A 13,716-nucleotide genomic window follows, 5' to 3' on the forward strand; every position below is an offset into this window, starting at 1 on the left:
AATTGGATTGAAAATTGACTCAAGGACCGTATCCAGAGAGTTGTGGTCAATAATTCCTACTCTGAATGGTCCCCGGTAATAAGTGGTGTACCCCAGGGTTCAGTGCTGGGACCACTATTATTCAACTTATTTATTAATGATATAGAGGATGGGATTAATAGCACTATTTATATTTTTGCAGATGACACCAAGCTATGTAATATAGTTCAGTCTATGGAAGATTTAAACAAACTAAGTGTTTGGGCATCCACTTAGCAGATGATGTTTAATGTAGATAAATGTAAAGTTATGCATCTGGGTACCAACAACCTGCATGCATCATATGTCCTAGGGGGAGCTACACTGGCAGATTCACTTGTTGAGAAGGATCTGGGTGTACTTGTAGATCATAAACTAAATAACAGCATGCAATGTCAATCAGCTGCTTCAAAGGCCAGCAGGATATTGTCGTGTATTAAAAGAGGCATGGACTCGCAGGACAGGGATGTAATATTGCCACTTTACAAAGCATTAGTGAGGCCTCATCTAGAATATGCAGTTCAGTTCTGGGCTCCAGTTCATAGAAAGGATGACCTGGAGTTGGAAAAAATACAAAGAAGAGCAATAAAGCTAATTAGGGGCATGGAGAATTTAAGTTATGAGGAAAGATTAAAATAATTAAACCTATTTAGCCTTGAAAAAAGACGACTAAGGGGGGACATGATTAATTTATATAAATATATTAATGGCACATACAAAAAATATGGTGAAACCCTGTTCCATGTAAAACCCCCTAAAAAAACAAGGGGGCACTCCCTCCGTCTGGAGAAAAAAAGGTTCAACCTGCAGAGGCGACAAGCCTTCTTTACTGTGAGAACTGTGAATCTATGGAATAGCCTAACGCAGGAGTTGGTCACAGCAGGGAGAGTAGATGGCTTTAAAAAAGGGTTAGATAATTTCCTAGAACAAAGAAATATTAGCTCCTATGTGTAGAAATTTGTTCCTTCCCTTTTCCCGTCCCTTGGTTGAACTTGATGGACATGTGTCTTTTTTCAGCCGTACTAACTATGTAACTATGTAGCAAGTTATATAAGGGGCAGCAAGGTTATATAAGGGGCAACAGAATATATAGGGGCAGTAGGGTATATAGGGGCAGCAGGGTAAATAGGGGCAGCAGATTATATAGGAGGCAGCAGAGTATATAATGTGCAGCAGGTAATATAGGGCAGCAGGATATATAGGGGCAGTGGGGTATATAGGGGGTAGCAGGGTATATAGAGGCATACAGATATATATAGGGGCAGCAGGATATATGGTGCAGCAGGATATATAGGGGCAGCAGGATATATAGGGGCAGCAGGGTATAAGGGGGCAGCAGGGTATAAAGGGGGCAGCAGGGTATATAAGAGGCAGCACAGATATCTTTGTTTTATGAAAACACACTTTTACAAAGAGACAAACACATGCAGAGACACACACACACTAACATATACACATACAAACACAGAGACATACACTGTAAACACACACAGACACACACACACACACACACACACACACACACTGTAACATATACACATACATACAGAGACACACACTGTCTATACACAGAGACACATACTGTATACACACAGAGACATATACTGTATACACACACAGAGACACACATACTTTATGCACACAGACACACATACTGTATACACACAGACACACATACTATATACACACAGACACACATACTGTATAAACACATATACACACACACACATACACACACACACAGAGATACTCACCTTCTCTCCTTGCTGACAGGATCACAGGCTTCATGCAGGATGGGCTGTGGGCAAAGCTTCCTCTTCTTCTCTTGTTCCTCGTCTCTTTGTCCTTGTGTGTAACTAAGAACAGAGCACAGAGTAGAGGCAGGGCCCAGTGGTGCCCCCTACATGCTTGGAGGGGGCAACACCCTGTGGGCTTGCACAGCTCACACCCCCCTAAGGCCGGCCCTGACTATAACACTAGATTCCTTAGGGTGTGTAGTTTCCCAAATGGGGTCTCTTTTGGGGGTTCCTGCTGTTTTGGCCCTGAAGGGGCTTTTAAAATGTGACATGGCACACGAAAACCATTCCAGCAAAATTTGAGCCCTGCAGTGTGTCCAAACAGCAGTTTATGACTACTTATGGGGTATTGCCATAATCGGGAGAAATTGCTTTTCAAATGTTGGGGTGATTTCTCTCCTTTATTCCGTATAAAAATTTTAAATGTCCACGTTTTATCAGATAAACTTTAGCTTTTTAATTTCATGGCCTAATTCCACTAAATTCTGCAAAAAACCTGTGGGGTCAAAATGCTCCCTATACCCCTAGATAAATTCCTTCAGGGGTTTAGTTTCCTAAATGGGGTCACTTTTGGGAGTTTCCACTGATTTGGTCCCGCAGGGGCTTTGCAAATATGACATGGCGCTGCAAACCATTCCAGCAAAACTTGAGCTCCAAAAGCCAAATGGTGCTTCTTCCCTTCTAAGATCTGTTATGGGTCCAAACAGCAGTTTATTGACACATATGGGGTATTGCTGTGCTCAGAAGAGGTTGCTTTACAAACTTGGCAGTGCTTTTTCACCTTTATTTTTGAGGAAATGGAAAAATCTGAGCTAAAACTATATTTTATTATAAAAAAAATTAGATTTTCCTTTTCAAGGCCCAAAGTCAGCAAAAAATAAATTTGTAAACTTCACCCCTACATTACTTTAATTCTTGTGAAACACCCAAAGTGTTAAGAAACTTTCTTAATGCTGTTTTGAATACTTTGAGGCGTGTAGTTTTTAAAATGGGGTGATTTATGGGGATTTCTAATATATAATGCCCCCAAAACCACTTTACAACTAAGCTGGTTCCTGACAAAATAGCCTTTTGAAATTTTCTTGAATTTGCGAGAAATTGCTGCTAAAGTTCTAAGCTATCATTTTTTTTTGGGGGGGGGGGGATTAGGGCTGTATGGCGTTATTTTTTCGGTGGGGCTGTTTGGTGCTATATACAGGGGGATGCATGGTGCTATATACAGTGGGCTGTATGGTGCTATATACAGGGTGACTGTATGTTGCTATATTCAGGGGGCTGTATGGTACTATATACAGGGGCTGTATGTTGCTATATACAGGGGGCTGTATGGTGCTATATATAGGGAGGCTGTATGGCACTATATACACGGAGGGGGCTGTATGGCGCTTTCTACAGGGGGCTGTATGATGCTATCTACAGGGGGCTGTATGGTACTATCTACAGGGGGCTGTATGACGCTATCTATAGGGGGCTGCATGGCGCTATATACAGGGAGGTGGCTGTATGATGCTATATACAGGGGGGCCTGTATGGCACTATCGACAGGGAGCTGTATGGCGCTTTATACAGGGAAGGGGCTGTATAGTGCTATCTATAGGGGGGCTGTATGGTGATATATATAAGGGGCTGTGTATGGCACTATCTACAGGGGGCTGTATAGCGCTATCTATAGGGGGCTGTATGGTGCTATATACAAGGGGCTGTGTATGGCGCTATCTACAGCGGGGCTGTATGGTACTATATACATGGGGCTGCGTATGGCGCTATCTACAGGGGGGTTGTATGGTGCTATCTACAGGGGGTGCTGTGTGGTGTAATCTACAGGGAGGCACTATCTACAAGGGGCGTTGTGTGGCACCCAGGGGAGGGGGGCCCCAGTCAAAAGTTTTCTATAGGGCCCTGTCTTTCCTAGTTACGCCCTTGCTTGTAACCTCATAGAAAAAGAAAATAATGTTCACATAAATTATACCAATATAAAGTAGACATATGGAAAATGTGAAATAGTATCTATTTTGTGTGGTATTACTATCTGTTTTACAAGCAGATGCATTTAAATTTAGAAAAGCGCTAATTTTTGTACATTTTCTCAACATTTTGGTGTTCTTCACAAATAATTATTGAATTTATTGACCACATTTTTTCACTGACATAAAGTACAATATGTCACGAGAAAACAGTCTCAGAATCGTTTGGATAGGTAAAAGCATTCGGAAGTTATTACCACATATAGTGACACATGTCAGATTTGAAATAATTGGCTTAGTCTTTAACCCCTTCCCGACATTTGCCGTATGGGTACGCCATGGAAAGCATGGACTTCCGGCAAATTGCCGTTCCCATACGCCAAATATTTGTCACCGGCTCAGCTGTATCTTACAGCTGACATCCGACTGTAACGGCGGGGACCGAAATTAGCTTCAATCCCCGCCATTAACCCCTTAAGTGCAGCGCTCAAACGCGATTGCTGCACTTAAGGTGTTTGCAGCTCATCGGAACCCCAGCAATGAAATTGCCGGGTTTCCGGTGGCTGCAATGGCAACCGGAGGCCTAATACTGGCCTCCCGGTCTGCCTAGCACGGAAACCGGTCAAGATCCACCCGGCGGCGGAGCCTGATCGGCTTCCGTAGCCGCCGGCAAGATGGTGCCGGCTCAGGAGCTGATCCGGCGTCATCAGCGGTGGAAGTCAGCTGTATGTTACAGCTGACATCCACCTGTAATGGCAGGAACCGGAGCTAACTCCGATCCCTGCCATTAACCCTTCGATGCAGCAATCGAAAGCGATTGCTGCATCGTAGCGGTTACTAGCAGATCGCCAGCCCTGACAGGCAATCAGGACTGGCGACTGCTGCTATGGCAACAGGAGACACAATAGCCTCCTGCTCTGCCATTACGGAAGACGATTAGGCCCCGCCTGGAGGCGAAGCCTAATCGGCTTGCTGTCAGTGAATAACTGACAGATCTAATACATTGCACTGCGTAGGCAGTGCAATGTATTAGAAAAAAATAAATCTGACAGCTGGACCTTCAAGTCCCCTAGTGGGACTTGAGAAAAAGTGTAAAAAAAGTATAAAAAAGTGTAAAAAAAAGTGAAAAAAAATTAAAGTTTGAAAACAATAAAAGTTTCAAGTAATAAAATGAAACACAATCCCACTTTTACTCTTATCGAGTCCTTTATTATTGAAAAAAAATAATAAACCATACGTATTTGGTATTGCCGCGACCATAACGACCTGAGGTATCAAAATATTACATTATTTATTGCACGCGGTGAACAGCATATAAAAAACCACGTAAAAAACTTTACCAGAGTTTCTGTTTTTTGGTCACTTTGCCCTATAAATATAGGAATAAAAAGTGATCAAAAAGTCGCACGTATTCCAAAAATGGTACCTATAAAAACTATAGCTCGTCTCGCAAATAACAAGCCCTCATACAGCTACGTCGACAAAAAAATGTAAAAGTTATGGTTCTCACAACTTGACGACAGAAAAAAGACATTTTTACAAAAGTAGTTTTATTGTGCAAAAAGTTGGAAAACATAAAAAAGTTCTATAAATTAGGTATCACCGGAATCGTACTGACCCGCAAAATAACGTGAACATGTAGTTTATAACGCATGGTGAACGCTGCATAAAAAAAACTAAATAAAACTTTGCCAGAATTGCGGTTTTTTGTTTACCTGGCCTCCCAAAAAATAGGATAATAGGTGATCAAAAAGTCGCATGTACCCCAAAATGGTACCAATAATAACTACAGCTTGTCCCACAAAAAAACAGCCCTCATACCACTACGTATATGAAAAAATAAAATTAGTTATGGCTCCAATAAGTCAGGAAATAAAAAATATGCAGTTGTGCCGGCCCGAGGGGAACATTTCTTCTGTTTGAAGAGGCGATTTATCAAGGACCTAAAATTAGGGAACCAGGAAGGGCGGGGGTCCAAACATATCCGCTGGAAGCGACGCTGCCCGTATTATACCAGGACAACACTTTCCCAGCAAAATTCCCCAAACTGCAAAGGTGCGGAGTGTGGACCAAAAGGGGAATAAGAAAGGACGCCATATATCAGTGTGACACCGGCCTGTGCAGAAAGGATTGCTTCACAGCGTAACACACATCTATGGATAATTTTATTGTTTTTTTTTACCCCATTATTATACCACCTGACTATGCGCCTGATGTACTCTGCCCAGCTTACATGTACCCCCACATTATAAACGGAAACACCAGCAATACTCAAACAAAACTACCACCAAGCAAAATCTGCTCTCCAAAAGCCAAATGGCGTTCCCTCCCATCTGAACCCTACAGCGGCCCAAACAGCAGTTTACTTCGACATATATGGCACCGCCATACCCGGGAGAACCCTTTTACCAATTTTTGGGGTGTGTGTCTCAAGCGTCATAAGCTGGGCATGACATATTTGCCACTGAACTGGCATATCTAGGGAAAAATATACATTTTTAATTTGCACCATCCGCAGCGCATTCATTTATGGAAAAGACCTGTGGGGTGAAATGCTCACTACACCCCTTAACAAATGCCTTGAGGGGTGTAGTTTCCAAATGGGGTCACTTCTCAGGGGTTTCTTTTTATTATTTCACATCAGAGCCTCTGCAATTGTGAACCAATACTTTGTAAATCGCCAAATTAGGCCTCAATTTCGCATGGTACTCTTTCACTCCTAAGCCTGGTCGAATGTCCAGGCAAAAGATTAGGGTCACATGTAGGTTGTTTCTAAAACCGTCAAACACCGCATAATAATTAGAGGGCTGTCTTATTATGGTGGCACAAGCCGAGGAACCACATATTGGCATATCTATAGAAAAAAATCCCATTTTCACTCTGCAACATCGAGTGCACACTAATTTCTACAAAACACCTGCAAGGTTAACATGCTCACTACACCACTAGGTAAATGCATTAAGGGGTGTAGTTTCCAAAATGGGGTCACTTCTGGGGGGTTTCCACTGTTTTGGTCCCACAGGCGCCCAGAATCCAATCCAGCAAAATCTGCACTCCAAATGGCGCACCTTCCCTTCTGAGCCCCGCCGTGTGCCCAAACAGCAGTTTATGACCACATATGGGGTATTGCCGTACTCGGAAGAAATTTCTTTACAAATGTTGTGTTCTTTTTTTCCTTTATTTGTTGAGAAAATGAAACATTTTGGGCTAAAGCTACGTCTTATTGAAGAAAAAGGATTGTTTTTATTTTCACTGCCCAATTCTAATAAATTCTATGAAACATATGGGGTCTAAATGCTTACTACACCCCTAGATGAATTCCTCAAGGGGTGCAGTTTCCTAAATGGAATCACTTGTTGGGCATTTTCATTGTTTTGTCCCCTCAGGGGCTTTGCAAATGTGACATGGCCTCCGCAAACCATTCCTGCTAAATGGGATCTCCAAAAGCCAAATAGCGCTCTATCCCTTCTGAGCCCTGCCGTGTGTCCAAACAGCCTAGTTATTACCACATGTGGGGTATTGTTTTACTCAGTTGAAATTGCTTTACAAATTTTGTTGTGCTTTTTCTCCTTCAGTATTTGTGGAAATGAGAAAAACTTAGCTAAACCTAAATTTTCTTTGAAAAAATGTAGATTTTTATTTTCAGGGCCTACTTCCAATAATTTCTGCAAAAAGCCTGAGGGGTCAAAACGCTCACTATACCCCTAGATAATTTCCTCAATGGGTGTAGTTTCCAAACTGGGGTCACTTGTGTGGGGTTTTCATTGTTTTGTCCCCTCAGGGGCTTTGTAAATGTGACATGGCCTCCGCAAACCATTCCTGCTAAATGTGAACTCCAAAAGCCAAATGGTGCTCCATCCCTTTTAAGCCCTGCCGTGTGCCCAAACAGCCGTTTATTACCACATGTGGGGTATTGTTTTACTCGGAAGAAATTGCTTTACAAATTTTGCGATGCTTTTTCTCCTTCAGTCCTTGTGGAAATGAGAAAAAATTAGCTAAAGCTACATTTTCTTTGAAAAAAAATGACGATTTTTATTTTCCGGGCCTACTTCCAAAAATTTCTGCAAAAAACCTGTGGGGTCAAAACGCTCACTATACCCCTAGATAATTTCCTCAATGGGTGTAGTTTCCAAAATGGGGTCAATTGTGGGGGGGGGTTTCCACTGTATTGTCCCCTCAGGGGCTTTGTATATGTAACATGGCCTCCGCAACCCATTCCTGCTAAATGTGAACTCCAAAAGCCAAATGGCGCTCCATCCCTTCTAAGCCCTACCGTGTGTCCAAACAGCCGTCTATGACCACATGTGGGGTATTGTTTTACTGTGGAGAAATTGATTTACAAATTTGGTGGTGCTTTTTCTCCTTTAGTCCTTATGGAAATGAGAAAAAAAATGCTAAACCTACATTTTCTTTGAAAAAATTTAGATATTAATTTTCACTGCCTACTTCCAATAATTTCTGTAAAAAACCTGTGAGGTCAAAATGCTCACTACACCTCTAGATAATTTCCTTGAGGTGTGTTAGTTTCCCAAATGGGGTCACTTTTGGGGGATTTCCACTGTTTTGGCACCGCAAGAGCCCTTCAAACCTGACATGGTGCCTAAAATATATTGTAATAAAAATAAGGCCCCAAAATCCACTAGGTGCTCCTTTGCTTCTGAGGCCGGTGCTTCAGTTCAGTAGCACACTACGGCCGCATGTGGGATATTTCCTAAAACTGCAGAACCTGGGCAATACATATTGAGTTGCATTTCTCTGGTAAGACTTTCTGTGTTATAAAGAAAATTGGATTAAAAATAAATTTCTGCAAAAAAATATGAAATTTTTAAATTTCACCTCTACATTGCTTTAATTCCTGTGAAAAGTCTAAAGGGTTAAGAAATTTTCTAAATGCTGTTTTGAATACTTTGAGGGGTGAAGTTTTTAAAATGGGGTGACTTTTTGGGTGTTTCTAATATATAAGGCCCTCAAAGGCACTTCACATCTGAACTGATCCCTGTAAAAATAGCCTTTTGAAATGTTCTTGAAAATGTGAGAAATTGCTGCTAAAGTTCTAAGCCTTGTAACGTCATAGAAAAATAAAAGGATGTTCAAAAAACAATGCCAATCTAATGTAGACATATGAGGGATGTTAATTAGCAACAATTTTGTGTTTTATAACTGCCTGTCTTACAAGCAGATACATTTCCTTTTGAGCCTCCTAAACTGCAAACACCGCCTGTTAGTATAAAAGCATGCATCAGTGTAAAAACTTAGTTTTATTCGGCCACACATGGTATGCAAATTAGGTATCCAGTGTCCCGAATCGAGAGGTGAACCGGGAGGAGTCAGGTATCTTGAACTCTAAGGGTATGTGTACACGATAACTGCATTTACGTCTGAAATTACGGAGCTTTTTTCAGGAGAAAACAGCTCCTGAATTTCAGACGTAAGTGCTCGTACTCGCTTTTTGCAGGTCGTCCATTACGGACGTAATTTGGAGCTGTTCTTCATTGGATTCAATAAAAAACGGCTCCAATTACGTCCCAAGAAGTGTCCTGCACTTCTTTGACGAGGCTGTTATTTTACTCGCTGTCTTTTGACAGTGACGCGTAAAATTACAGGTCGTCGGCACAGTACATCGGCAAACCCATTGAAATGAATGGGCAGATGTTTGCCGACGTATTGGAGCCGTGTTTTCAGGCGTAATTCGAGGCGTAAAACGCCTGAAAATAGGTAATGTGAACCCAGCCTAAATCCTCCCCTCTGCAGTTGACTGACGGCTCTACTCGTATGATGCTGAAGACAAGTAGAACTCTCAGTCAACTGCAGAGAAAAGGTCAACTTTGGAGCTCAAGATGCTGAATACTTCTTTATTTGGCAGACACTGGAAACCTAATTTGCATACGGTGTGTCAGAATAAAACTAAATTTTGACACTGTTGCAACGACTAAGATATGCAATAGTGGTATGTTTCTACTGTTTTCCCCTACAGCTAACTAGCGGTGTTAGCAGTCTTGAAAGCTCGAAACTGATGACAGATTCCTTTTAACAAAATAAGGGTATGTTCACACGGCCTATTTACGGACGTAATTTCGGCGTTTTTGCCCCAAATTACGTCCGAAAATAGCGCCTCAATAGCGCTGACAAACATCTGCCCATTGAAAGCAATGGGCAGACGTTTGTCTGTTCACACGAGGCGTAATTTACGCGCCGCTGTCAAATGACGGCGCGTAAATAGACGCCCGCGTCAAAGAAGTGACCTGTCACTTCTTTGGGCGTAATTGGAGCCGTTACTCATTGACTCCAATGAATAGCAGCGCCAATTACGTCCGTAATGGACGCGGCGTTCAAGCGCCTGCACATGCCGTTACGGCTGAAATTACGGGGATGTTTTCAGGCGGAAACATCCCCGCAATTTCAGCCGTTACGGACGCCCTCGTGCGAACATACCCTAAATATTATAATGGATTGATAGAATAATATATGCAAATAATAAAAACAATCTTTGTTTGACTGAGCCTGTTGGATGTGATTTACCATCACCAATAAAAAATGCAGATGGCTGTTTAATTTTTGTAATGCTATATTATTTTTAGTAATTCACTTTAAAATTATACTTCCATTTATTTTCCTTGGTTCAAAGGCTTAAACATGCAAAGCCTATACACAATGTTTCCATCTCATTTAATCTGTACTCATCTGAATGCTATCCCTTACAATGATAAATGTCTAACATGTATAATGGCTTTACAACCAAACAATAATCTATCAATGGGATTACTTTCAAAATATATAAAATGCTTGATGTGTATGGCATCTAATTAAATCAGGCTGTGCTGGGTACATAGGTGCAATTTCACACCCACTGGTTTAATGCTAATTCTATATGATACATTATGGAAATGCTACAGAGAGTTAACAAACATGTAAAAGTAATATTACTTCTAAGCACACATGGTACAATTAATCATGTCAGTGGCATCTCAGATAATATTGTTCATATGGAAAAAAAGTTTAAAGAAAATAACAAATTTCCAAGACTGACCAAACAAAAATAGATTTCCACTGCAAATTAATAGGATAAACAACATAAAATAATGCAATATTTCCCATTTTATGCTTTAGAATTGTAATAGACTATACAGTAACCAAAGAGGTTGTCAAGTAGTATAATGTACACAAAAAAATTTAATGGCATACTATGAAAAAACAGTGCCTTGAAAATATAGTCAACCTCGGAAAAACGGGCGAAAATCACTCCCAAACAGTGTGCAAAAATGATAGAATCTTACCCCAACAGATTTAAAGCTGTTATTGCAGCATAAGGTAGTTCAAGTACAAGTCCAAAGTGATTGAACATTTATGTAAACAGTGTTTTTAGGGACTGGGGCGATCTAAGTAATACCGTATCCACACACAGCAGTTAACATCATTGTTTTTCACATTTTTTTGCGGGGAATAAAACGCTGTAGCCAGATAGAAAAAAAATCTGGAATAAAATATGAAAATACATAGCATTTTGGTTTGTGGCGTTTTTGGGGTCAGTGGCAATTTTATAAACGTGCAGCATGCTAAAGTTATGGCATTTTCTCAGGCGTTTTTCTTCATAGGCTTGCGTATAGAAGTTAAATAACTGCCAGGAAAAATGCATATACAAAATGTCACAAATTGAATATAAACCACGAAAAATGCATATAAAAATGCCATTAAAAAGTAGATCAGTTATTTGCATGCGTTTTAAAACAAAGTGTCGTTTGTAATCTAGTCAAATCTGTAGTTGAATACATTTGTAAGGAAAACTGTGTATCTTTAATAAAAACAAATAAATAAAAATCTTCTTTCATTCTGCTGGTTTTAAGAGAGTGTCAAATTATTGTCTAACAGCAGGTAATATGCTAAAATAAAAAAAAGTATTACTCACCTTCTAAATCCCTAGTCACATCAGCGTCGCCATTTCGGTGGTCCCTGCCAATCTTTGTTTACTTGGCTGCAGCGATGACGTGAATGGCTGCAATGGTCATGTGGGTTTACGGGTATGTCATCTCTGCAGCCAAGTAAACAAAGACCATCAGGGATCACAGGTGAGAATTGCTCTTTTTATTTAAATTTTTTTGCATAATTTTTTGTCTAATGCTATTAGACAAATTTTTTACGATCCTGGAAACCCCATTTAAGCCCAGTGTTTAAAAGCTAAGCAGCTGTCTTTGCATGGGACTGTTGAAGTGTGATTGACAAATTATTCACATCTTCTGAATCAGTCACTGGGAAATGTTGTTGATTTGAAACAGAATAATTATTATTTTTTTAGACACACACTCTTTTTTTTATCAATGGGAAGAAGGAAAGAGGCTGGCACTACCAAAACCGCACAGTCGGAATAGGAGTTAAAATATGGCTTGCTTACTGTTGGATGATTGCAGGTAAATTGCCACGGAGTTGCTCTTCGAAAGAATAGCACAAAAAGCTGAATGTATATATAGAGGAATGATCGAGGCACTCACCGAAGCTGGCAAAAAATTGGTTCTTTATTACAAAAAAGGATCTAGGTCAGGATGTGGAATTGCCTACGGCCGTTTCACGTGCTGGTACACGCTTTCTCAAGGCCCTAGCGTCACTTCCTTCACCTGCCTTTTTATTCACAAATTAGTACACATTGTTACATAACAAAAAATTAAAAAAGACAGGGAAATGCACAGTATACTTTGATGGTTCATACAACTAGTACATTCTAATCTTAGAATATCAATATTACAATACCAAATTCTCTAAAAACAAATAAGGTTCATGTTAAAAACGAACTCAGATCATTACGATCATTGAGACCGAGCGGTCCTAGTGCACCTGTCAGAGAAATAATCTCTGCCTCTCTCTGCAGCAGAGATTTGTGTCTGTCTCCTCCTAACACCAATGGCTGAATGTGAACAATACCCACAAATCGCATGCATCGAGCGTTGTTTTCATGTTTCTCCTGCATATGTTGTATCAGCCTAGGGCATCCCTCACATGTATTTAGTGATCTTATATGTTCACGAAATCTTACATACATAGGTCGTATAGTTTTTCCTATATAAAATCTACCACAATCGCAAATTACTGCATATACAACATATTGGGTCCTACAGGTTATTAATCCATTAATTTCAAACGTAATGCCCCCTAAATTCAGGTTCCTTGTACGTATTATGGAATTGCAGTAATTGCATTGACCACATCTGTGGTTACCCTTTGGACTATTAGCTGTCAACCAGTTCTCTTTGCACTTCTCTTTTTGGGAAAAACGTCCCCTGACTAAAATGTCTTTTAAATTTTTACATCTACGAAAGGATACGATTGGTTTCCTAATTGCGACTTCCATAAGTAATGGATCATTCTCAACTAGGTGCCAATTGTTTCGAATACTTGTACGGATAACATCACTCATTGGGCTATAACCGTATCCTTTCGTAGATGTAAAAATTTAAAAGACATACACAAATCTCTGCTGCAGAGAGAGGCAGAGATTATTTCTCTGACAGGTGCACTAGGACCGCTCGGTCTCAATGATCGTAATGATCTGAGTTCGTTTTTAACATGAACCTTATTTGTTTTTAGAGAATTTGGTATTGCAATATTGATATTCTAAGATTAGAATGTACTAGTTGTATGAACCATCAAAGTATACTGTGCATTTCCCTGTCTTTTTTAATTTTTTGTTATGTAACAATGTGTACTAATTTGTGAATAAAAAGGCAGGTGAAGGAAGTGACGCTAGGGCCTTGAGAAAGCGTGTACCAGCACGTGAAACGGCCGTAGGCAATTCCACATCCTGACCTAGATCCTTTTTTGTAATAAAGAACCAATTTTTTGCCAGCTTCGGTGAGTGCCTCGATCATTCCTCTATATATACATTCAGCTTTTTGTGCTATTCTTTCGAAGAGCAACTCCGTGGCAATTTACCTGCAATCATCCAACAGTAA

The sequence above is a fragment of the Rhinoderma darwinii genome, chromosome 6, assembly GCF_050947455.1.
Source record: "Rhinoderma darwinii isolate aRhiDar2 chromosome 6, aRhiDar2.hap1, whole genome shotgun sequence".
Lineage (NCBI taxonomy): Eukaryota > Metazoa > Chordata > Amphibia > Anura > Rhinodermatidae > Rhinoderma > Rhinoderma darwinii.